General features: G+C 42.5%; 1 pseudogene; it reads left to right on the top strand.

Annotated features, from left to right (window-relative positions):
* The first annotated feature begins 19 nt into the window (after positions 1-19).
* On the top strand, positions 20-19,402 carry LOC112265426 (annotated as a pseudogene).
* Positions 19,403-26,587: the final 7,185 nt, after the last annotated feature.

The following is a 26,587-nucleotide window of genomic DNA, read 5'->3' as shown; positions in this document are numbered from 1 at the left end:
TAAGACAGCAGAGTCAGAGATGGCTATCGCCCACGTCGCTACAGAGTATGTGTTCAGTGATTTCCTCCTGAAGGAGCCGGGTCAGGGAAGGTACCCCCCGTGCGCACTGAACTAGCCGTGGACAAGATGGTGACGTGCGTAGCGGTGGGACTCCCTCTCCTCCTCATCTCTCTAGCCTTCGCCCAGGAGGTCTCTGTGGGTGAGTAGGTCACAGGTCTGTGTGTGTGGGGTGTGAGGGGGTTACGTGTTTGCGATTAATTAATTATTAAATCATAAATGCTGATATAATTTAGTGATTATTATCTCTGTGTGTTTGTGTTTCTGTCTGTCTTTCAGGTGTTCAGATCAGTTGTTTCCCTCCAGCTAACTTTTCCAGGCGCCAGGGCATATACGTGGATTCCTACTGCTGGGCAGCCTTACACACTCGAACACTACAGTTATGGCAACACAAGGTAACCTACACTTGCAGACTATCCGTAGGGCTACACAAGGGCAAACACAGAGAACTAATACTTGCTCTCTCTCTTCTCTTTCCCCTCGCCCTTTGTCCACCCTCCTCTCTCTCCCTTTCCCAGTTCTTCCCCTATATCCTGCTGTTGGTAGCAGTAATTATGTATAGTCCAGCAGTTTTCTGGGGTTTCTCTGCCTCGCCTCTGCTTCAGTCAGACCTCAGCTTCATCATAGAAGAGCTTGACCGCTGCTACAACCGTGCTGTCACTCTGGCTAAACGCATGGCCACTGCTGGGGAACACACAGACAGGTAGACTGACTGGGTTGGATTCATTAGGCATCAAACAGACTGAAAGGCTGGAATGGAATTAATAGAACGTCATCAAATCAAGTGTTATGTCACATGTGCCGAATACAACAATACAACCTTACCGTGAAATGCTTACTTACAAGCCCTTAACCAACAATGCAGTTCAAGAAATAGAGTTAAGAAAATATTTACTAAATAAAAAAGTAACACAAATAACAATAACGAGTCTATATACAGGGGGTACCAAGTCAATGTCTGGGGGTACAAGTTAATCGAGGTAATTTGTTTATGTAGGTAGGGGTAAAATTTGCTCCCAAGTGGCGCAGCGGTCTAAGGTACTGCATCTCAGTCCAAGAGCTGTCACTACAGTCCCTGGTTTGAATCCAGGCTGAATCACATCCGGCAGTGATTGGGAGTCCCATAGGGCGGCGCACAATTGGCCCAGCGTCATCTGGGTTTGGCCAGGGTAGGCTGTCATTGTTTTTACAATGTATTTATTTTTTCTTAACTGACTTGCCTAGTTAAATAAAAAATAAAATAAAGTGACCATGCATAGATGATAAACAGTGCGTAGCAGCAGTGTAAAATCAAAGGTGGGGGGGGGGGGATGTGTTAATGTAAATAGTCTGGGTAGCCATTTTGATGAATTATTCAGCAGTCTTATGGCTTGGGGTTAGAAGTGGTTAAGGACCCTTTTGGACCTAGACTTGGCACTCCAGTACCGCTTGCCGTGCGGTAGCAGAGAGAACAGTCTATGACTTGGGTGACTGCGGTCTTTAACAATTTTTTGGGCCTTCCTCTGACACCGCCTAATATATAGGTCCTGGATGGCAGGAAGCTTGGCCCCAGTGACGTACTGGGCCGTACGCACTGCCCTATGTAGCGCCTTACGGTCGGATGCTGAGAAATTGCCATACCAGGCGGTGATGCAACTGGTCAGGATGCTCTCGGATGCAGCTGTAGAACTTTTTGAGGATCTGGGGACCCATGCCAAATTTTTCAGTCTCCTGAGGGGGAATAGGTATTGTCGTGCCCTCTTCACAACTGTCTTGGTGTGTTTGGACCATAATAGTTTGTTGGTGATGTGGACACCAAGGAACTGTCTTGCTCACGTTGAGGGAGAGGTTGTTGTCCTGCCACCACACGGCCAGGTCTCCGACCACCTCCCTATAGGCTGTCTTATCGTTATCGGTGATCAGGCCTACCACTGTTGTCGTCAGCAAACTTAATTATGTTGTTGGAGTTGTGCTTGGCTACACAGTCGTGGGTGAACAGGGAGTACAGGAGAGGACTAAGCACACACCCCTGAGGATTAGCGTGGCAAATGTGTTGTTGCCTATCCTTACCACCTGGAGGCAGCCCGTCAGGAAGTCCAGGATTCAGTTGCAGAGGGAGGTATTTAGTCCAAGGGTCCTTAGCTTAGTGATTAGCTTTGTGGGCACTCTGGTGTTGAACGCTGAGCTGTAGTCAATAAACAGACTTCTCACATAGGTGTTCCTTTTGTCCAGTTGGGAAAGGGGCAGTGTGGCGTGCGATTGAGATTGCTTCATTTGTGGATCTGTTGGGGCGGTATGCGAATTGGAGTGTGTCTAGGGTTTCCGGGAAGGTGGTGTTGACGTGAGCAATGACCAGCCTTTCAAAGCACTTCATGCCTACCAACGTGAGTGCTACAGGGCGGTAGTCATTTAGGCAGGTTACCTTCACTTTCCTGGGCATAGGGACTATGGTGGTCTGCTTGAAACATGTAGGTATTACAGATTCGGTCAGGGAGAGGTTGAAAATGTAGGTGAAGACACTTGCCAGTTGGTCTGTGCATGCTTTGAGTTCACGTCCTGGTAATCTGTCTGGGAATGTTGACCTGTTTAAAGGTCTTGCTCACATCGTCTACGGAGAGCGTGATCACACAGTCGTCTGGAACAGCTGTTGCTCTTATGCATGCTTCAGTGTTGCTTGCCTTGAAGCGAGTAGAAAATGCATTTAGCTCATCTGGTAGGCTCACGTTACTGGGCAGCTCAGGGCTAGTTTTCCCTTTGTAGTCCGTAACAGTTTGCAAGCCCTGCCACATCCGAGGAACGTCAGAGCCGGTGTAATACACATGGAGACCGTTTGAAGTGTTTGATACTGTTCCATTAATTCCATTCCAGACATTACTATGGGCCTGACCTCCATCACTGCTAACTCACTCTCTCACTCTCTCTCCCTCTCTACAGTGGTGCGTCCGACCCTACTGAGGGGTGTTTCATGTACCCGGTGGTGGAGCAGTATCTGCTGACCAAGAGGAGGAGTGTTGTGTTGTTGTGGCGCTACCTGCTGTGTCGAGGCCTCAACCTGCTCACCTTGCTTTTGGCCTGTGTCTACCTGGGCTACTACCTCTGCCTCGCATCCCTCACTGACCAGGTAACTAACCCTGACCCACTGAACAAGTGGGTCTAGTCATAACTCACAATATAAATTAGGGTCAGTTATCTGGCTAACTAATTGGTCGTAAATTGGGATAATCCCCACAGTTCGGCTGTTCCCTACGCACCGGACTCCTGGCCAATGACACCTCGATCCCCGACCAATTACAGTGCAAGCTGGTCGCCGTGGGCGTTTTCACTTTGCTAAGGTTTTTATGCCACCTTTTTAGCAAGTAATTGTTGTTCCCTTTTTAAATGAAGTTGACTGGATTGTGATTTCAGCTTTGTTAACCTGCTGGTGTACGCCATGCTGGTTCCCGTGGTGATATACTCCACTCTGCGCCCTTTCTTCCTATCACACACCCATTTCCTGGAGTCCTACCAATCACTGCCTACTACCGGTGTTCTGCCGCTACCCCAGGGGCAATGGGATGACCTGACACTCTACTTCCTTTTCCTGGAAGAAAACCTCAGCGAGCTCAAGTCCTACAAGTACATGAAGGTGTGTGTGTGTGTGTAGCTCTGTGTTATAGGTGTTGGATTTTCAAGTTTTTATTGTCACATGCACAAGTACAGTGAATCTTGCTTGCACTTCCCTAACAATGCTGTAATGAGTATCAGTAGTACGATAGAGAATAGTCAAGTAGAACAAAAACATAAGAAATAAGAAGAACTTAAGTAAGCTACAGTGTGGCAAAAAAGTATTTAGTCAGCCACCAATTGTGCAAGTTCTCCCACTTAAAAAGATGAGAGGCCTGTAATTTTCATCATAGGTACACTTCAACTATGACAGACAAAATGAGAAAAAAAATCCAGAAAATCACATTGTAAGATTTTTTATGAATTTATTTGCATATTATGGTGGAAAATAAGTATTTGGTTAATAACAAAAGTTTATCTCAATACTTTGTCATTGCCAGCAAAGGGTATATAAAACAGAGGTCAAATGTTTTCTGTAAGTCTTCAAGGTTTTCACACACTGTTGCTGGTATTTTGGCCCATTCCTCCATGCAGATCTCCTCTAGAGGAGTGATGTTTTGGGGCTGTTGCTGGGCAACACGGACTTTCAACTCCCTCCAAAGATTTTCTATGGGATTGAGATCTGGAGACTGGCTAGGCCACTTCAGGACCTTGAAATGCTTCTTACGAAGCCACTCCTTCGTTACCCGGGCGGTGTGTTTGGGATCATTGTCATGCTGAAAGACCCAGCCACGTTTCATCTTCAATGCCCTTGCTGATGGAAGGAGGTTTTCACTCAAAATCTCACGATACATGGCCCCATTCATTCTTTCCTTTACACGGATCAGTCGTTCTGGTCCCTTTGCAGAAAAACAGCCCCAAAGCATGATGTTCCCACCCCCATGCTTCATAGTAGGTATGGTGTTCTTTGGATGCAACTCAGCATTCTTTGTCCTCCAAACACAACGAGTTGAGTTTTTACCAAAAAGTTATATTTTGGTTTCATCTGACCATATGACATTCTCCCAATCTTCTTCTGTATCATCCAAATGCTCTCCAGCAAACTTCAGACGGGCCTGGACATGTGTCCCCCTGCTTAAGCCAGTACGTCTGGCACTGCAGGATTTGAGTCCCTGGCGGCGTAGTGTGTTACTGATGGTAGGCTTTGTTACTTTGGTCCCAGCTCTCTGCAGGTCATTCACTAGGTCCCCCCGTGTGGTTCTGGGATTTTTGCTCACCGTTCTTGTGATCATTTTGACCCCACGGGGTGAGATCTTGCGTGGAGCCCCAGATCGAGGGAGATTATCAGTGGTCTTGTATGTCTTCCATTTTCTAATAATTGCTCCCACAGTTGATTTCTTCAAACCAAGCTGCTTAGCTATTGCAGATTCAGTCTTCCTTGCCTGGTGCAGGTCTACAATTTTGTTTCTGGTGTCCTTTGACAGCTCTTTGGTCTTGGCCATAGTGGAGTTTGGAGTGTGACTGTTTGAGGTTGTGAACAGGTGTCTTTTATACTGATAACAAGTTCAAACAGGTGCCATTAATACAGGTAACGAGTGGAGGACAGAGGAGCCTCTTAAAGAAAAAGTTACAGGTCTGTGAGAGCCAGAAATCTTGCTTGTTTGTAGGTGACCAAATACTTATTTTCCACCATAATTTGCAAATAAATTCATTAAAAATCCTACAATGTGATTTTCTGGATTTTTTTTTTCTCATTTTGTCTGTCATAGTTGAAGTGTACCTATGATGAAAGTTACAGGCCTCTCTCATCTTTTTAAGTGGGAGAACTTGCACAATTGGTGGCTGACTAAATACTTTTTTGCCCCACTGTATATACAGTCAGTTGCAGGGTCAATGCCAATACCACATTTATAATGTGCAGGGATTCAGGAGTGGTGGGGGTAGATATGTATAGGGTTAATGTGATTAGGCATCAGGACATGCAGTACCAGTCAAAAGTTTGGACACAACTATTTCCAGGATTTTTTCTTTATTTTTACTATTTTCTACATTGTAGAATACAAGTCAAGACAAATTCTTCAAAGTAGCCACCTTTTGCCTTGATGACAGCTTTGCACACTCTTGGCATTCTCTCAACCAGCTTCATGAAGTAGTCACCTGGAATGCATTTCAATTAACAGGTGTGCCTTGTTAAAAAAATTGGGGAATTTCTTTCCTTAATGTGTTTGAGCCAATCAGTTGTGTTGTGACAAGACAGGGGTGGTAATTCAGAAGATAGCACTATTTGGTAAAAGACCAAGTCCATATTATGGAAAGAACAGCTCAAACAACCACCCTTCATCACTGTCAAATGCTCCCTAAAACACTTCAGCAAGCAGGCCTTTCTAACCGACCTGGCCCGGGCATCCTGGAAGGATATTTACCTCATCCCGTCAGTAGAGGATGCCTGGTTACTCTTCAGAAGTGCTTTCCTCTCCATCTTAAATAAAAATGTAGAACTAAGAACAGATATAGCCCTTGGTTCACCCCAGACTTGACTGCCCTCGACCAGCACAAAAACATCCCGTGGCGTTTTGCATTAGCATCGAATAGCCCCCGCGATATGCAACTCTTCAGGGAAGTCAGGAACCAATATACTCTGTCAGTTAGGAAAGCTAAGGCTAGCTTTTTCAAGCAGAAATTTGCATCCTGTAGCACTAATTCCAAAAGGTTTTGGGACACTGTAAAGTCCATGGAGAATAAGAGCACCTCCTCCCAGCTTTCTACTGCACCGAGGATAGGAAACACTGTCACCACCGATAAATCTACGATAATCGATCATTTCAATAAGCATTTTTCCATGGCTGGCCATGCTTTCCACCTGGCTAACCCTACCCCGGTCAACACCTCAGCACCCCTTGCAGCAACTTGCCCAAACCTCCCCCACTTCTCCACCCAAATTCAAACAGCTAATGTTCTGAAAGAGCTGCAAAATCTGGATCCCTACAAATCAGCTGGGCTAGACAATCTGGACCCTCTAAAATTATCCCCAGAAATTGTTGCAACCCCTATTACTAGCCTATTCAACCTCTCTTTCGTATCGTCTGAGATTCCCAAAGATTGGAAAGCTGCCGCAGTCATCCCCCTCTCCTTAGACCCAAACTGTTCTAGACCTATATCCATACTGCCCTGCCTTTCTAAAATCTTCGAAAGCCAAGTTAATAGACTATGCAATCTGGTTTCCGAGCTGGTCATGGGTGCACCCCAGCCACGCTCAAGGTCCTAAACGATATCACAACCGCCATCGATTAAAGGCTGTACTGTGCAGCTTTCTTCATTGACCTGGCCAAAGCTTTCGATTCTGTCAATCATCGCATTCTTATCGGCATACTCAATAGCCATGGCTTCTCAAATGACTGCCTCGCCTGGTTCACCAACTACTTCTCAGATAGAGTTCAGTGTGTCAAATCGGAGGGCCTGTTGTCCGGACCTCTGGCGGTCTCTATGGGGGTGGCACAGGGCTCAATTCTTGTGCGGACTCTCTTCTCTGTATATATCATCGATGTTGCTCTTGCTGCTGGTGATTCTCTGATCCACCTCTACGCATGACAACACCATTCTGTATACATCTGGCCCTTCTTTGGACACTGTGCTAACAAACCTCCAAACAAGCTTCAACGCCATACAACACCGTGGCCCCCAACTGCTTTTAAATGCTAGTAAAACTAAGTGCATGCTCTTCAACCGATTGCCACCCGCCTGACTAGCATCACTACTCTAGACGGTTCCGACTTAGAATATGTGGACAACTACAAATACCTAGGTGTCTGGTTAGACTGTAAACTCTTCTTCCAGACTCACATTAAGAATCTCCAATCTTAAATCTGGAATCGGCTTCCTATTTCGCAACAAAGCCTCCTTCACTCATGCCGCCAAACACCCTCATAAAACTGACTATCCTACCGATCCTTGACTTCGGCCATGTCATTTACAAAATAGCCCCCAACACTCTACTCAGACTACATCCAGTTTGCTATTACAGAGCCGTCCGTTTTATCACCAAAGCCACATATACTACTCGCCACAGCAACCTCTATGCTCTTTTAAAAAAAATATTTTAATTAAAAAATATTTTTTTTTAATTATTTTTTTAAAAATGTTTATTTATTTTTATTAACAACAAATCAATACATAAAGCACATGAGAGAACACAAGCATACATAGATTACAAACAATGGACAATTGCGCTAGGGGGTACAATATCACATTACAATTACACAAGGACCTTAAGGGACATGCATATACTTACAATTCTAACAGCTTTTTTGTTAGTAGAGCATTTAACCGTCTTAAAATACAGTTCAATTTCTTTTTGTAGGGTACGAAAATGTGGTTTTCTGTTTATAAATTTACATTTGTGTATATGAAATTTGGCCAAAAGAATAATGAAATTAATTACATAAAAATGATTCCGCTTATTTCTATTGTATGTAAAGAATCCAAACAGTACATCTCTCCACAATAGTGTAAAATCTTCATAAATGTGTTCAATTATAAACCTACTGATGTCTTGCCACAGTTTTCTTACATGCATACAATGCCAAAAAAGATGCACAACTGTTTCTGGGTGGTCATTACAAAAGGAGCAATTGGAGTTGATGTTTTCCTTAAACTTCTTCATATAGTGGTTGGTAGGATAATATTTATGAATAATTTTAAAGGAAACTTCCTTAATTTTGTTAACAAGTAGGTATGTGTGTGGCAACATCCAAACTTTTTTCCAACAGATATTATCAATAAATCCATTCCAATAAGGCATGACATAAGGTATAGATACAACATCCTGCTGAAACAAGGATCGTATCGCTCTGTTGTTGAATGGACCAAAAGATAAACAAATCTTTCCTACTGATGAGTCAACAGGGTCAACAGAAGGTAGGCTCTGAGGGTCAGGTCTTGACATGTTCCTGAATAACATAGCAACACCTGAGGGAATGGCATCTAAAACAATTGCAAAATCTTTAGGTGTTACAGGGACCTTGTAAAGTGATAAGAATTCTTTATAACTGAGTAAAAGACCCTCTGCATTTACCAGTTGGCTCACCAATAGGATATTATTTCTGAACCAATATTCTAAAAACAGAGAGGTATTTTTATACAATATATCCCGATTATTCCATATATAATATCTGTGTGGCAAAAATTGTGTTTATAAATTAAGGACCATGACAAGAAAACCTGCCGATGAAAAGCAGAAAGTTTCACTGGAACTTTGTCAATATTATAATTGCAAAACAACATGAAGTTAAGGCCACCAAAAGTAGAGAAGACATGATGACGAATAAAATTATAGATAGAAGTGGGTCTTCTTAGGAATTGTTTTATCCAATTGATCTTGAAAGTATTATTTAAAGTAGTAAAATCCAGAAAATTCAGTCCACCATTCTCATAAGTGTTCATTACAACAGTTTTCCTAATGTAATGGGTACGGTTTCTCCAAAGAAAGTTGAAAAGCATCTGGTCTATCTCCTTGCTTATTTTACGGTCAAGATATAAAGATAGAGCACCATATGTTAGTCTAGAGATACCTTCAGCCTTGGTTATTAGGACTCTACCTTTTAAAGATAAGTCCCTCTGTAGCCATTGATTTTAGTTTCTTCTGGGTTTTTTTAATAAGAGGGTTAAAATTTAGTAAGCCTCTAGACTTCTGATCCTTTGTAATGGTTATGCCTAAATATGTAAGTTCTTCTTTTACTGGAATACCATAATATGAAGGTGTCACACAATCTTTGACAGCCATGAGTTCACATTTCTTAATGTTAAGAGATAGACCAGACGCTTTGGAAAAGGATTGTATCACATTGATCGATATGGGAATTTGGTTAGCGTCTTTCAGAAAAAGTGTAGTATCGTCAGCCAGCTGGCTTATAATAATTTCTTTACCAGCTATGGAAATACCTTGTACAGGACTATTATTTAAAGAATTTGCAAGAAGTTGGGTGATTAATAAAAACCGGTACGGAGAGATAGGACAACCTTGCCTAATTCCTCTCTTTAACTCAAATCTAGGTGAGGTGCCATATTTCAATTTGATAGAGCTGTTACCATTTGCATAGAGTCTTAATAGCCTTACAGAAAAAATCCCCAAAGCCAAGTCTCTCAAGGGAGTGGAAGAGAAACGGATGCTCTACTGTGTCAAATGCTTTATAAAAATCTAAAAATAATATGAAGCTATCCTCAGTTATTAGGTCTGAGTAGTCAAGTACGTCTAATACTAGTCTGACATTGTTAGAAATATGTCTGTTCCTCATGAAGCCAGACTGTGTTTCATCAATGATTGCATTCAGGACTTCTTTAATTATTTTTGCAAGTAGTGAGGCTAATATCTTATAGTCATTATTAAGAAGACAAATTGGACGCCAGTTATCGATGAGCAGCACTTCTTTTTTAGGCTTAGGTATCAGTGTTATTAACCCCTGACTCATTGTAGGAGGGAGAACATTGTTTTTAATACTCTCTAAAAAGACTTCAAATAGGAAGGGAGCTACTTGTTCAGAAAATAATTTGTAAAATTCTGATGTAATTCCATCAACACCTGGTGATTTATTGTTCTTTAGATGTTTGATAGACTCTATAATCTCTTCAACTTTGATGGGTTCATCACACTGTTTAGATTCTATATCACTGATAGTGAACATTATTCAGTGAGTTAAAAAACATATCTGTGGAAAATTGCTGCAGTATTTAGCGATTAATTTTTGGTCATCTGTAATAACACCATCAATGTTTAACTTATGGATAGTGTTATTTTTAGAGTGAAATTTCTCAAGTCTAAAGAAATAGGATGAATTCTGTTCTCCCTCCTCAATCCATTTTTTCCCTAGATCTAATGAAGGCTCCTTCTGCTTTTAATTTATATATATTATCCAGTTTATTTTGTAACTCAATTAGTTCCATCTTCTCCTCCCCCAAGAGGTCAGCTGGGGACCTCTGAGAAAGGGAAGTTATCTTAATGATCACCTTTTCCTCCTCAGCTCTTCTGGTCTTAGCAAGATTACTACCATATTTTCTAAGATATTTGGACACCTCAAATTTAAAGAGCTCCCAGTTCTTGCAATAAGATTTTTCTTCACAAGCCTTTTCCCAAAAGTGTGAGAGCAGATCTTTAACCTCAAATGTAACTATATCATTATTTAATAATGAGCTATTTAGCTTCCAGTAGGATGCTCTACCAAGGTTCGTATCAGGGGTAAATATTTTGATATCAATGTAAATAGCCTTATGGTCTGTGAGGAGTAGTACAAATATTTGTAGTAACACACTCACTATCAATACATTTGGATATAAGCCAAAAATCTATTCTGGATTGTCTGGAGCCTGTTTTGTTACTCCAAGTGAATGATCTTTCGGCCGGAAACCTCTCTCCATATATCAGTAAGATCAAACTTTTCCATAAAAAGTATTAAACCCAAATTCTGATTGGTTGGCCTACCTGGGGGCCATCTATCAGTTGAATTATCTATTGTAATGTTAAAGTCCCCTCCTATCAATAATAACGAATTGGGAAATTTAGATCACCAATGAAGTATATGTTTCTCTATAGATTCAAGCAACTCATCATTCTCGTGTTTGGTGTTGTACCCGTAGAAGTTTACAGTAATGAGTGTAATGTCATTGTAACTGATCACAAGACAAATAGTGACCAAAGGGGTCACATTCCGAGTGTAGAATATTACCACCAAAGGTATTTTTCATTGTAGTGACACCAGCAGAGCGTTCAGATCCATGGGAAAGCCAAATATCGTTGCCCCACTGTGACCTCCAGAAGTTGGCATCAGCAGAAATTGAGTGAGACTCTTGAAAAAAGCAAAAATCTGTTCGAAATTGTTTAGCAAATAAAAATAAGGCCTTGCGCTTCACACTGTTTCGTAACCCCCTAGCATTAAGAGATAATATAGACAAAGACAAAACAACAAAGATTATATAAAAGTATAAACTGTAGTAGGATGAGTCAAAGATGTAGGAGCAGTGAACGTAAACGATAAGGAACCGAGATCTGCACCATTTAAGTCAATTGAAAGTGAAAATAGCTTATTCCATAACCTTTGAAATTCAACTCAACTGGAAATTATGTTCAAGACCAAACCAAGGGTTCTTGTAGTAAGAGAGACTAAAAACCCTCTAGTGTAATCAGGAACTATTCTGAGAAATAAAACAACAAATAATAATTTAAATAAAAGGGGACCTACTATATTAAGTACATATGAAAACTGATCATAAAATAATTGAATAACAAAATGTTTCACATATAAACGTTCCTAAGACCTTTTTTGGAAATAAGTATTAATAACTAAATGGAACAATAACCGTATAAAGTCAGAGCAGACCTGTATGCCATTTAAAACAGCATCTTAGTTACTGTATACATGAAACATAAATTCAGCTTTCAATCTTCGTAAGTTTGTAAACAAAATAGGACTTCTGGTCATACAAGAACAAACTAATGAATTGAAATACCTGAGTATTCCTGTAAAATAGTCACCTGATGCTTGTTAGGTAAACCACATAAGGAAAATGAGAATACCATGGCTGAAACCATCAACCTGTTCCTTCTGGTGAGATTTTAGGGAGGAATATGGATTTCTGAACCGTTGATGAAACCTCGTCCTCCTACGAAGTAAGCAGCCTTCCCCTCACTTCGTGCTATCTTGATCGTTGGCCACAACTTGTTCCTTCTTTCTATGTCTTCCGGGCTGAGATGCTCGGCGAAACGCATACCATGGCTCTGAAGGAAGGCGTTCTTCCGAGCGGCTTTCCAGACAGCATCCCTGTAGAATCTGGTAGTGAATAGGATGATGATACCCCTGGGTCTTGAATCGCTTTGCTGTTGCTTCTTGCCGAGACGATGTACAACGTCGATGGTATCACCAACTTTGTTCTTCTCTGCAGGCAAAACTTCTTGGCAGATATGGATAGCCTCTCCTCGCACATCTTCCTTCTCCACCTCTGGCAAGCCGTAGAGTCTCAGGTTCCATTTTCTTGTGTATTGTTCCAGATCATTGAGATGTCTATGGTAGACATTGTTATTCTTTTCCACCCTTTCCACATTTTTTTCTACTTTTGCCACTCTCGTTTTCACATCATTAATTTCACCACATGCAAACTCCACAGTCTTTTTCAAGCCTTCGATAACCATGGTGTTCGCGCCTACCATGTCACACCTGGAGTTGATGAGTAAGGAGAGGGTAGCCACGATGTCAGAGTTCATGTTGGGTTTTTTGGAGGGTGGAGGTTTGCACGGAGTAACCGGTAAAGAGGGGAATTCGTCATCTTCAGCATTCGAAAGCATGATATTATCCATAGGCCAAGTGTAGTTATGGCAGTTGTCTATAAGCACGTTTCTCTCTTGTTGATTAGCAATAGAACGGCTAACTTTTTCCTTTTTTTGTCACGGCTTTGCATGGACATGCTGAAATAAATGATCCAATTATCATTCCAGTCACAGGAAAGGTCTTATATCTTGAACAAATAAAGATAATAATGACTAAACTTGTTTTATTTTTTATTTTTTTATTTTTTCACAATCTTTCTGAAGTTTGGTACGGAGCTCGGTAAAAAAGCATCTGTTCAAGCAGCCATCTTGGCACCGTCCCGACCTCTATGCTCTCGTTGGCTGGCCCTCACTACATATCTGTCGCCAAACCCACTGGCGCCAGGTCATCTATAAGTCTTTGCTAGGTAAAGCCCCGCCTTATCTCAGCTCACTGGTCACCATAGCAACACCCACCCGTAGCACACACTCCAGCAGATGTATTGCACTGGTCATCCCCAAAGCCAACACTTCCTTTGGCCACCTTTCCTCCCAGTTCTCTGCTGTCAATGACTGGAATGAATTGCAAAAATCTCTGAAGCTGGAGTCTTATATCTCTCTCTCTAACTTTAAGCATCAGCTGTCAGAGCAGCTTACCGAAGGCTGTGTACAGGTACAGTGAATCTGTAAATAGCACACACAACTACCTCATCCCCATATTATTAATTACCCTCTCACTCTTGTGCAAGTAGATACTGGGGTGCAAATCATCTGCACATATATCACTCCAGTATTAATGCTAAGGTGTAATTATTTTTTGCCTCTATGGCCTGTTTATTGCCTACCTCCCTACTCTTCTACATTTGCACACACTACATAGATCATTCTATTTTTCCTTTCCTTTGTGTTATTGACTATATGTTTGTTTGCAACTCTGTTGTTTTTGTCACAATGCTTTGCTTTATCTTGGTCAGATCGCAGTTGTAAATGAGAACTTGTTCTCAACTGGCCTACCTGGTTAAATAATGGTGTAATATATATTTTTTATATTAATAAAAATAAGCAAAGATAAACAGTAGTCCATCATTACTTTAACACACGGTCAGTCAATCTGGAAAATTTCAAGAACTTTGAAAGTTTCTTCAAGTCCTGTCGCAAAAACCACCAAGCGCTATGATGACACTGGCTCTCAGGAGGAACGCCACAGGAAAGGAAGACCCAGAGTTACAGAGGATCTGTAATTGCTGCAGAGGATAAGTTCATTAGAGTTAACTGCAGCCCAGATAAATGATTCAGAGTTCAAGTAACAGACACATCTCAACGTCAACTGTTCAGAGGAGACTGCGTGAATTGGACCTTCGTGGTCGAATTGCTGCAAAGAACCCACTACTAAAGGACACCATTAAGAAGGAAGCGACTTGCTTGGGCCAAGAAACACGAGCAATGGACATTAGACCGGTGGAATTCTGTCCTTTGGTCTTATGAGTCCAAATTTGAGGATTTTGGTTCCAACCACTGTGTCTTTGAGACGCAGAGTAGGTGAACGGATGATCTCCGCATGTGTGGTTCCCACTGTGAAGCATGGAGGAAGAGGTGTGTTGGTGCTTTGCTGGTGACACTGTCAGTGATTTATTTAGAATTCAAGGCACACTTAACCTGCATGGCTACCACATCATTCTGCAGCAATACGCCATCCCATCTGGATTGCGCTTAGTGGGATTTTCATTTGTTTTTCAACAGGACAATGACCAAACACACCTCCAGGCTGTGTAAGGGCTATTTGACCAAGAAGGAGCGTGATGGAGTGCTGCATCAGATGACCTGGCCTCCACAATCATCTAACCTCAACCCAATTCAGATGGTTTGAGATGAGTTGGACCACAGAGTGAAGGAAAAGCAGCCAACAAGTGGAACTCCTTCAAGACTGGAAAAGTATTCCATGTGAAGCTGGTTGAGAGAATGCCAAGAGTATGCAAAGCTGTCAAGGCAAAGGGTGGCTACTTTGAAGAATCTAAAATATGAAGTATATTTTGATTTGTTTAACACTTTCTTATGGTTACTACATGATTATTTCATAGTTTTGACATCTTCACTATTATTCTAGAAAATAGTACAAATAATGACCCTTGAATGGGTAGGTGTACAAACTGTTGACTGGTATTGTACATGTTAAACAGAGTAGCAGCAGTGCATATGATTGTATGTGAGTGCCTGTGTGTAGAGTCCATATGAATGTGTGTGCGGGCAAATTAAGTCTGAGTGTGTAGTGTGCAAAAATAGAAGGGTTTTTGAAGCCATTAAATAGCTATTTAGCAGTCTCATTGCCTGGGTATGGAAGATGTTCAGGAGCCTGTTGATGTCAGACTTTTTGCTCTGGTACCGGTTGCTGTGTGGAAGCAGAAAGAACAGTCTATGGCTTGGGTGGCTGGAGTCAAACATTTTCCGGGCCTTCCTTTCACACCGCCTGATAGAGAGGTCCTGGATGGCAGGGAGCTTGGCCCCAGTGCAGTTGCCATACTAAGCAGTGATGCAGCCAGTCAAGATGCTCCCAATGGTGCAGCTGTGTTAACATTTTGAGGATTTGAGGGCCCTGACAAATCTTTTCAACCTCCTGAAGGGGAAGAGGCAATGTCATACATTCATCACGACATTTGCGTGTGTGTGTGTGTGTGTGTGTGTGTGTATATAGCTCTGTGTTGTAGGTGTTGGACTTGCTAAGGAGGAGGGGGGTATGTGAGGGCGAGGACTTTGATGCCATGGGACTGCTTCAGATGCTGTGTCTGGTGAAGACTGATGTCACAGACGGAAAGAGGACCAACACAGCTACCTCCAATGCTAGTGACAATACCTCCAATGATCATGCTGGCCTTAATGCTAAAGCTAATGACAACCCTATTGCTAAAGCTAGCCATATTGCTAATGCTAACCCTGCCGCTTGGAAGGCCAGCAGCAAGGCCCAAGTCCCCAGTCCAACTTCTCCAGACCCAGGCTGATGCCAGACCAGTGCCACTGAGATGACGGGTGAGTCTGAATCAAATTAAATTTTAATGGTCACATACACATGGTTAGCAGATGTTAATGCGAGTGTAGCAAAATGCTTGTGCTTCTAGTTCTGACCGTGCAGTAAAATCTAACAAGTAATCTAACAATTTCACAACAACTACCTTATACACAAGTGTGAATATATGGATGAGTGATGGCCGAACAGCATAGGTAAGAGGCAGTAGATGGTGTAGAGTATATACATATGAGATGAGTAATGTAGGGTATGTAAACATTATATAAAGTGGCATTGTTTAAGTGACTGGTGATATATTTGTTACATCCAATTATTAAAGTGTTTAGAGATTGAGTCTGTTGGCAGCAGCCACTCAATGTTAGTGATGGCTGTTTAACAGTCTGATGGCCTTGAGATAGAAGCTGTTTTTCAGTCTCTCGGTCCCAGCTTTGATGCACCTGTACTGACCTCGCCTTCTGGATGATAGCGGGGTGAACAGGCAGTGTCTCGGATGGTTGTTGCTGATTTTTTTGGCCTTTCTGTGACATCAGGTGGTGTAGGCGTCCTGGAGGGCAGGTAGTTTGCCCACTGTGATGCGTCGTGCAGACTTCACTACCCTCTGGAGAGCCTTACGGTAGTGGGCGGAGCAGCTGCCGTACCAGGCGCTGATACAGCCCGACAGGATGCTCTCGATTGTGCATCTGTAAAAGTTTGTCAGTGTTTTAGGTGACAAGCCACATTTCTTCAGCCTCCTGAGGTTGAAGAGGCGATGCTGCGCTGCCTTCACCATGCTGTCTGTGTGGGTGGACCATTTCAGTTTGTCCGATGTGTACGCCGAGGAACTTAACTTTCCATCTTCTCCACGCTGTCCCGTCGATGTGGATAGGGAGGTGCTCCATATGCTGTTTCCAGAAGTCCACGATCATCTCCTTTGTTTTGTTGACGTTGATTGTGAGGTTATTTTCCTGACACCACACTCCGAGGGCCCTCACCTCCTCCCTGTAGGCCGTCTCGTCAAGCCTACCACTGTAGTGTCGTCTGCAAACTTGATGATCAAGTTGGAGGCGTGCATGGCCACGAAGTCATGGGTGAACAGGGAGTACAGGCGAGGGCTGAGAACGCAAGGTTGAGGATCAGCGGGATGTTGTTTCCTACCCTCACCACCTGGGGGCAGCCCGTCATAGTCCAGGACCCAGTTGCACAGGGCGGTGTCAAGACCCAGGGTCTCGAGCTTAATGACTAGATTGGAGTGTACTATGGTGATAAATGCTGAGCTGTAATCGATGAACAGCATTTTTACATAGGTATTTCTCTTGTCAAGATGGGTTAGGGCAGTGTGATTGCGATTGTGTCATCTGTGGACCTATTGGGGCGGTAAGCAAATTGGAGTGGGTCTAGGGTGTCAGGTGATATGATCTTTGACTAGTCTCAAAGCACTTCATGATGATGGAAGTGAGTGCTATGGGGCGATGGTCGTTTAGCTCAGTTACCTTAGCTTTCTTGGGAGCAGGAACAATGGTGGCCCTCAGCATGTGGGAACAGCAGACTGTGATAGGGATTGATTGAATATGTCCGTAAACACACCAGCCAGCTGTCTGCGCATGCTCTTAGGACACGACTAGGGATTGTAATCCGTGATTGTAATCCGTGATTGACTGTAGACCCTGTCACATACTTCTCGTGTCTAAGCCGTTGAATTGCGACTCTACTTTGTCTCTATACTGACGCTTAGCTTGTTTGATTGTCTTGTGAAGGGAATAGCTACACTATTTGTATTCGGTCATTTTTTCAGTCACCTTGCCATGATTAAAAGCAGTGGTTCGCGTTTTCAGTTTTGCGCGAATGCTGCCATCAATCCACGGTTTCTGGTCGGGGAAGGTTTTATTAGTTCCCGTGGGTACAACATCACCGATGCACTTGTTAATAAACTTGCTCACCGAATCAGAGTATACATCAATGTTGTTGTCTGAGGCTATCCGGAACACATCCCAGTCCGCGTGATCAGATTGGTCGGACCACTGTTGAACAGACCTGAGCATGGGCGTTTCGTGTTTTAGTTTCTGTCTATAGGCTGGGAGCAACACAATGGAGTCATGGTCAGATTTGCCGAAAGGAGGGCGAAGGAGGGCTTTGTGTGCATCGCGGAAATTAGAGTAGCAGTGATCCAGAATTTTGCCAGCCCGGGTCGCGAATTCAATATGCTGATAAAATTTAGAGAGCCTTGTTTTCAGATTAGCCTTGTTAAAATCCCCAGCTACAATAAATACAGCCTCAGGATATGTGGTTTACAGAGTCCAATGAAGTTCTTTCAGGGCCGTTGATGTGTCGGATTGGGGCGGGATATACATGGCTGTGATTATAATCGAAGATAATTTTCTTGGTAGATAATGCGGTCGGCATTTGATTGTAAGGAATTATAGGTCAGGGAAAGAAAGGACAGGGAGGAGAGGAAGGAAGGGGAGAGGAAGCTAATTGGAATTATAATGAAATTACAAACTATTCTACAAATAAAACAAATATCGGATTTGAAATTTGTAATGTTCTATTTGACCCCCAGAATTTTCTGCTCTCTTGCCAGGCAACAGTGGAATGGAAGGCGGAGTGACGAGGGGGCGGTCCGACAGCAAATGAGCTGATCGTTGCCATGAAGGAACAGCCCCAGTGGGTTGTGGGACACTAGGAACCAGGGCGGTTCTAAGACCCAGACACTCAACAAGCCATTATCTAAACAACTCAGACTAAGGATTAGCAGAGATGTCTTGATGTCAATGGGACACTTAACTAATGCCAGTGGTACTAGCCAACAATGCCATGAAGTCGCTTTGATGTGATCGGGGATTTGAATTGGACACGCAGTTTCTGGGTATTTTCCTATATGTAAAGCCATACTGCCCAAGGTGTATTTGTGTGTGGTGGTGGCGGCATATTGTATGCAGAAGGGTCTAACTATGGTACCACTGAGGATTTCCTACACAGGACAACTTGATACAGCTGTTGATAACAAAAAAAAGCCTGAATATTATCAATGTATTATGTAACTACATTAAGAAATAAGGGGAGATCGTAGCTATATTCAATACAATTCAAAAGTTGATATAAAACCTACAGTTGAAGTCCGAGTTTACATACACTTTTGGAATTGGAATTGTTTTCAACTTTAAATGATTCTGATGGGCTAATGGACATAATTTGAGTCAATTGGAGGTGTACCTGTGGATGCATTTCAAGGCCCACCTTCAAACGCAGTGCCTCTTTGCTTGAAATCATGGTATATCAAAAGATATCAGCCAAAAAATTGTAGTCCTCCACAAGTCTGGTTCATCCTTGGGAGCAATTTCCAAACGCCTGAAGGTACCACGTTCATCTGTACAAACAATAGCACGAGAGTACGAGAGTATGGGACCACACGGCTGTCATACCGCTCAGGAAGGAGACGCGTTCTGTCTCCTAGAGATGAACGTACTTTGGTGCGAAAGGTGCAAATCAATTCCAGAACAACTGCAAAGGACCTTGTGAAGATGCTGGAGGAAACGGGTACAAAAGTATCTATATCCACAGTAAAACGAGTCCTGTATCGACATAACCTGAAAGGCCACTCAGGAAGGAAAAAGCCACTGCTCCAAAACCGCCATAAAAAAGCCAGACTACGGTTTGCAACTGCACATGGGGACAAAGATTGTACTTTTTGGAGAAATGTTCTCTGGTCTGATGAAACAAAAATAGATCTGTTTGGCCATAATGACCATCATTATGTTTGGAGGAAAAAGGGGGAGGCTTGCAAGCCAAAGAACACCATCCCAACCATGAATCACGGGGGTGGCAGCATCATGTTGTGGGGGTGCTTTGTGCAGGAGGGACTAGTGCACTTCACAAAATAGATGGCATCATAAGGAAGGACAATTATGTAGATATATTGAAGTAACATCTCAAGACATCAGTCAGGAAGTTGAAGCTTGGTTGCAAATGGGTCTTCCGAATGGACAATGACCCCAAACATACTTCCAAAGTTGTGGCAAAATGGCTTAAGGACAACAAAGTCAAGGTATTGGAGTGGCCATCACAAAGCCCTGACCTCAATCCTATAGAAAATGTGTGGGCAGAACTGAAAAAGCGTGTGCGAGCTAGGAGGCCTACGGACCTGACTCAGTTACACCAGCTCTGTCAGGAGGAATGAGCCAAAATTCACCCAACTTCTTGTGGGATGCTTGTGGAAGGCTACCTGACACGTTTGACCCAAGTTAAACAATTTAAAGGCAATGCTACCAAATACTAATTGAGTATGTAAACTTCTGACTCACTGGGAATGTGATGAAAGAAATTAAAGCTGAAATAAATCATTCTCTCTACTATTATTCTGACATTTCACATTCTTAAAATAAAGTGGTGATCCTAACTGATCTAAGACAGGGACTTTTTACTAGGATTAAATGTCAGGAATTGTGAAAAACTGAGTTTAAATGTATTTGGCTAAGGTGCATGTAAACTTCCAACTTCAACTGTCTGTTTAGCCCTTTATCATGGTTGGTGTCTTGAGGATTTGTCCAAAATCATGCAACATAAAATATTACTTTTCTATCCTTGCAATTTTGGCAGTGTAAATTGTCTTTGTGATATATTGGCATTAATCTTAATTAATTAAGATCTAACGATTTGACAGTTTTTTTTTTTCTATAGAGATCTCAGAATTGCAATAAAACTTGTAACATTTAGTGTAGATCTCGTTATGTTATGGGGTGAAAACAGTTTATGGGCACAGAAATCCAAAATGATGTATTTAATTGCAAGATCGGGTGCTTCTAACCGAAAGTCATCTTGCCTTTTATATTTATAATGTATGTTGATACTGTCATTAACGTGGTTCTTCAATAATTATGCATATTTGTTGGATGTGCATTTTGGTGTCCAGCTGATCAGTTACGCTGTGATATTTTCAAATATCATCTGATGAAGGAATTTAATGAATGACAGTCAAATGACGAACAGCTGTTGTGATAGCGCATGCGATGCAACAACTGCCCAAGTGCTGGAAAAAAGGTGTTTGGGAGGAATGTCAAGAATTTAGTTTGAACGTTATTTACTCTGGTGATATCCCTAGCGAGTTGATGTTGATCATCTGTTGTCTGCTTGATTTACAGCAGGTTCTCTTTAGATTCAACAGAGAAAGCATTAAGGTAATGAGTTCATGTTTTTGTGCCTTGGATTGGACACAGTCTGTGTGAAAATGTGTAGGATAGATTCTTGTGCAACACCCATTGCTATTCCTATTCATACTGGATATAATGTCAAATTACATAACCTAGTGGCAGTGTAATATGATCTGGTAATGAAATGACAAATACATTGTTTTCCATATTACACCTGCAATTTTAAACAATACAAGGGGCTTGAAGTAGTCTACATTCTCATTATAAAAACAGATGGTGAGATTAATGCTATCCCTATTTTAGGATTTATTATGAGTCCCTGCATCAGGCCACAGCCTACAGAAAAATCACCATTCATGCATCCAATTTATTTAGTCATGCAATGTCTACATAAACTAAATTGATAATGTAATAATATTTGGAATATTAATGCATTGGCAAGGCCTAAAAAAATGCTTTATTCTCAAAGTGGCAATGGCCTACTTTTTGCATTTTGGAGGGAGGGGTTCTACAACGAACAAAAATATGAACGCAACATGTGAAGTGTTGGTCCCATGTTTCATGAGCTGATATAAAAGATCCCAGAAATGTTCCATACGCACAAAAAGCTTATTTCTCACATGTGTTTACCTCCCTTTCAGTGAGAATTTCTCCTTCGCCAAGTTAATCCATCGACCTGACAGGTGTGGCAAATCGAGAAGCTGATTAAACGGCACGATCATTATACAGGTGCACCTTGTGCTGGGGACAAAAGGCTACTTTAAAATGTGCAGTTTTGTCACACAACACAATGCCACAGATGTCTCAATTTTTTTGAGTGTGCAATTGGCAAGCTGACTGCAAGAATGCCCAGCAGAGCTGTTGCCAGGGAATTTAATTTTAAATTTCTCTCCCATAAGCCACCTCCAACATTAATTTAGAGAATTTGGCAGTACTGATTGGCTGGGCCTGACCCATGGCTGCACCCCAGCCCAGTCATGTGATGTCAATAGATTAGGGCCTAATCAATTTCAATTGACTAATTTCCTTATTAGAACTGTAACACAGTAAAATCTTTGAAATTGTTGTTTATATTTTTGTTCAGTACATATTAAGCCCTATATGTACAATTGGAGGTCCTTGAAAATTACAATTAATCGCTTGAAAAAGTCCCTGAAAGTCCTTGAATATGACTTGCCAATGTCTTTATGAACCCTGCTTAAAGGATGTATAGTCCAATGTTGTTGTATAGGTGGAGTTATGGGCCAATTTGCATATATTCACTTTTATTACTCTAAATACATGTGGAACTGCTTGAAAATCATTTTTATTTTAATTTCAAACCATTTTGATATCTTGATCCAAATGTCACACAATGGCCCCATTATTTATATAAAGACCCAGAACTGTTATTTTTTATGTGGCATATGCGGTGTGAAGAAGTCCTTTTTAGTCCAGAAATAGGCTTTCTGGGCACAGAAGCCAGATTGTGATGCATATGTTAATGTGGATAAACGAAATAAAATATTTGTTCTTATCAAATGCATTTGCAGCATCATTATTCCCCTTTGGACAGGTTACAGTGACAACAGGAGGAATGGGAACCTAAAGGCAGTATAAATAGCCTTTTAGAAAATGGGAGGGACTCACACATACAACATAAAAGTCCATGTAGAAAAAAAAGTGTATAAAATAAATGGTTATTGGATGAACTCGGTGGGACAAATAGCTCTTGCTTCAAACGTTGAGTTAATACATTTATCCATTAGCCAGTCCACATTTTATCATGGCCACTTTCAGCAGGAGACGTTGGCCAACGTTCAGATAGATATCTATGATATAGAACATATTTACTTCTCTGGTATATGTAATAAGCGATCACATCAGCTCGAGTCATGACATTTCTGTCTGCAAAGTTCCACAACGCTGCAGCATCAGCAACTTGACAACGATTCGGGAACACACCCACCCCTTCACGGAAGTAGCAGTCAGGCCACAACAATGAGGCAGATATTTCACTGGATGGTTAAATGTGAAGCATCTGCTTGGTGATTCCACGCACTACCAAATATGGTAGCGAGAGGAAGCCCAATGCCGGGGAGTGGGAGAAGATGGATTTTGGCCGAAATTCTGCAAATGTTCTCATCGATGAAACATTTGATCTCAATACGGTTTTATGAACAGAGTGGACTACGGTTTGTAAACTTTACCCTTTGCAAAAAATGTTTTAAAATCGTGTTGTTTAGGAGTGCAAATGAGAAATGAGTTATCGCAAACGCGCACTTCAGAGTGGGCGTTCCCTAACCGGAAATATGCAGATGATGCTAGAACGCGCCAATAGGATCTCGCAAACTCGTGCTTGGCTCTGCCCACTATGGCTCATTTGTTCCCATTGGAAACGACATGCTTTGGTTAAGGTATAAAACTCTTTAAGTCAAGTTGAGAGGGAACGAACTAGTAAGGAAAAGTAGCAATCACGACTGACGGACATAAAATTCATACCAACAGAAATCTGTAGTAAATGATAAAGTGACATTTGAGCGATACGTTCGTCTATTTGTTAGGGTTTTTAAACTTGTTTGCGTGTTCTTGCTATAGATCTAATAGTTCATAGGGATTCAACTTTCGAAATGTTTCTCACTAGATATGCTTATGTTTTATTAGAATACTTTATATATCCATATTTCTTGCAGCATTGCTCTCAAGTTGACAACCCCTCTGAAAGACACACCAACACAGAGATTGGAGAGGTTTGAGCAGGGCGGCCCCTGTGAGCCATGGATAGTACCCTCCGGTTCCTGGCTTATTCCCCAGCAGGATTCAAAACTGGCAAGCCCCCTGTTGCTAGGCCACCTTTTAAATTAAAAACGCTGCATTTGTTTCCAAATGTGCCTGCAGCACCTGAGACACAACACATGCCCTATGTCGTCACCAGAGATCGCTTCCCTTTCCTGGAGACACATGAAGGTGAAGGGCTGCTCCTCTTCCTATAAGGCCTATAAGGTGTGTCCCGGGGGAAGCCGCACCTGGGACTGGAGAGACTGAGACGGACGTAAGTTCAGATGATAATAGGACGGACAGCACATAGAGATGGACATGGGCTGCACCTTATTTGATGAGAATGTCACTAATGTCTTTACAATAATGTCACTACACACTTTGTGTGTAGCATCACCCTGGAGAGCAGCCTGCAGATCTGGAGGAGGTACTTCAGAAGGGGGTGGAGACGCTGGTCATCGGGCAGGGCATGAGTGAGGCACATTTACCCCAAAAATGTTTATTATATTGACAAGATATTAGAATGACCAATCTAACAATGGAAATAAATGTCCTCAAAGATGGAAGGTAGGTGGGAGGTGAGATCAGGTGGGACTATTCTAACCAATGAGAGCACAGATACGTGTGAACAATAGCCCATAGAGATATATAGAGGACTCATCTATGTATCTGTGCCATTATAGCATCTGACAGCAATAGACATAGCCTCAATGGCAATCTCCTTTATAAAGTAGTACAATATGTTTCTTCATTGACTGATTTTTTTCCCAACTCATAGGAATCCCCACCCAGTTGACTACTTTAACATGTTGGAAGCCTTCAAATGGCAATGTCCATGCTAAAATGGATTAAATCCATGATGAGTCCTCTTTATATCTCTATGACAACAGGGACAACTACAATATAGTAGTTTTTGGGTAAGTTGCTGATATGCCACAGGTGTCCACTTATCACTGCATTCGTAACAACCTAAACATTACAAAAATTACTTACAATCAACTAAGCCTAACGTAGCAAATTAGCAATTGCATTTTTTGTTGACCAAATTCAAAACTCATTGACCTCCATACAAAAATTCCTCACTTCTTGGGCTTATTTGGACGACTGTACGTACATACCCCAACCAGAAGCCATGGATTACAGGCAACATTCGCACTGAGCTAAAGGCTAGAGCTGCCGCTTTCAAGGAGCGGAATTCTAATCCGGAAGCTTATAAGAAATCCCGCTATGCCCTCCGACGGACCATCAAACAGGCAAAGCATCAATACAAGACTAAGATCGAATCGTACTACACCGGCTCCGACGCCAGTCGGATGTGGTAGGGCTTGCAAACTATGACAGACTACAAAAGGGAAGCACAGCTGAGAGATGCCCATTGACACGAGCCTACCAGACGAGCTAAATAACTTCTAGGCAAGTAACACTGAAACGTGCATGAGAGCACCAGCTGTTCCGGACGACTGTGTGATCACGGTCTCTGCAGCCGATGTGAGTAAGACCTTTAAACAGGTCAGGGGTGTGTCTATATGGTCAACATTCACAAGGCCGCAGGGCCAGATGGATTACCAGGACGTGTACTCTGAGCATGCGCTGACCAACTGGCAAGTGTCTTCACTGACATTTTCAACCTCTCCCTGTCTGTAATACCAACATGTTTCAAGCAGACCACCATAGTCCCTGTGCCCAAGAACACTAAAGTAACCTACCTAAATGACTACCGACCCGTAGCACTCACGTTTGTAGCCATGAAATGCTTTGAAAAGGCTGGTCATGGCTCACATCACCACCATTATCCCAGAAACCCTAGACCCTCTCCAATTTGCATATCGCACCAACAGATCCACAGATGATGCCATCTCTATTGCACTCCACACTGCCCTTTCACACCTGGATAAAAGGAACACCTATGTGAGAATGCTATTCATTGACTACAGCTCAGAGTTCAACACCATAGTGGCCTCAAAGCTCATCACTAAGCTAAGGACCCTGGGACTAAATACCTCTCTCTGCAACTGGATCCTGATCGCACGGCCAGGCACGACTCCAACACCATCATTAAGTTTGCCAATGACACAACAGTGGTAGGCCTGATCACCAACAATGATGAGACAGCCTATAGGGAGGAGGTCAGAGACCTGACCTTGTGGTGCAAGGACAACAACCTCTCCCTCAACGTGATCAAGACAAATGAGATGATTGTGGACTACAGGAAAAGGAGGACCGAGCACCCCCATTCTTATCGACGGGGCTGTAGTGGAGCAGGTGGAGAGCTTCAAGTTCCTTGGTGTCCACATCACCAGCAAACTAACATGGTCCAAGCACCCCAAGACAGTCGTGAACAGGGCACGACAAAACCTATTCCCCCTCAAGAGACTGAAAAGATTTTGCATGGGTCCTCAGATCCTCAAAAGGTTTTACAGCTGCACCATCAAGAGCATCCTGACGGGTTGCATCACTGCCTGGTATGGCAACTGCTCGGCCTCCGGCTGCGGTACATCACCGGGGTCAAGCTTCCTGCCACCCAGGACCTCTATACCAGGCGGTGTCAGAGGAAGGCCCTAAAAATTGTCAGACTCCAGCCACCCTAGTCATAGACTGTTCTCTCTGCTACCGCACGGCAAGCAGTACCGGAGTGCCAAGTCAAGGTCCAAGAGGCTTCTAAATAGCTTCTACCTCCAAGCCATAAGACTCCTGAACAGCTAGTCAAATGTCAACCCAGACTATTTGCATTGCCCTTCCCCCCCCACCCTCTTCTACGCTGCTGCTACTCTCTGTTATTATCTATGCAGTCACTTTAATAACTCTACCTACATGTGCATA

This window comes from Oncorhynchus tshawytscha, linkage group LG13 (assembly GCF_018296145.1).
Source record: "Oncorhynchus tshawytscha isolate Ot180627B linkage group LG13, Otsh_v2.0, whole genome shotgun sequence".
NCBI classification, from domain to species: domain Eukaryota; kingdom Metazoa; phylum Chordata; class Actinopteri; order Salmoniformes; family Salmonidae; genus Oncorhynchus; species Oncorhynchus tshawytscha.
The sequence above is the reverse complement of the archived record's forward strand: the minus strand, read 5'-3'. Positions and strand labels throughout refer to the sequence as shown.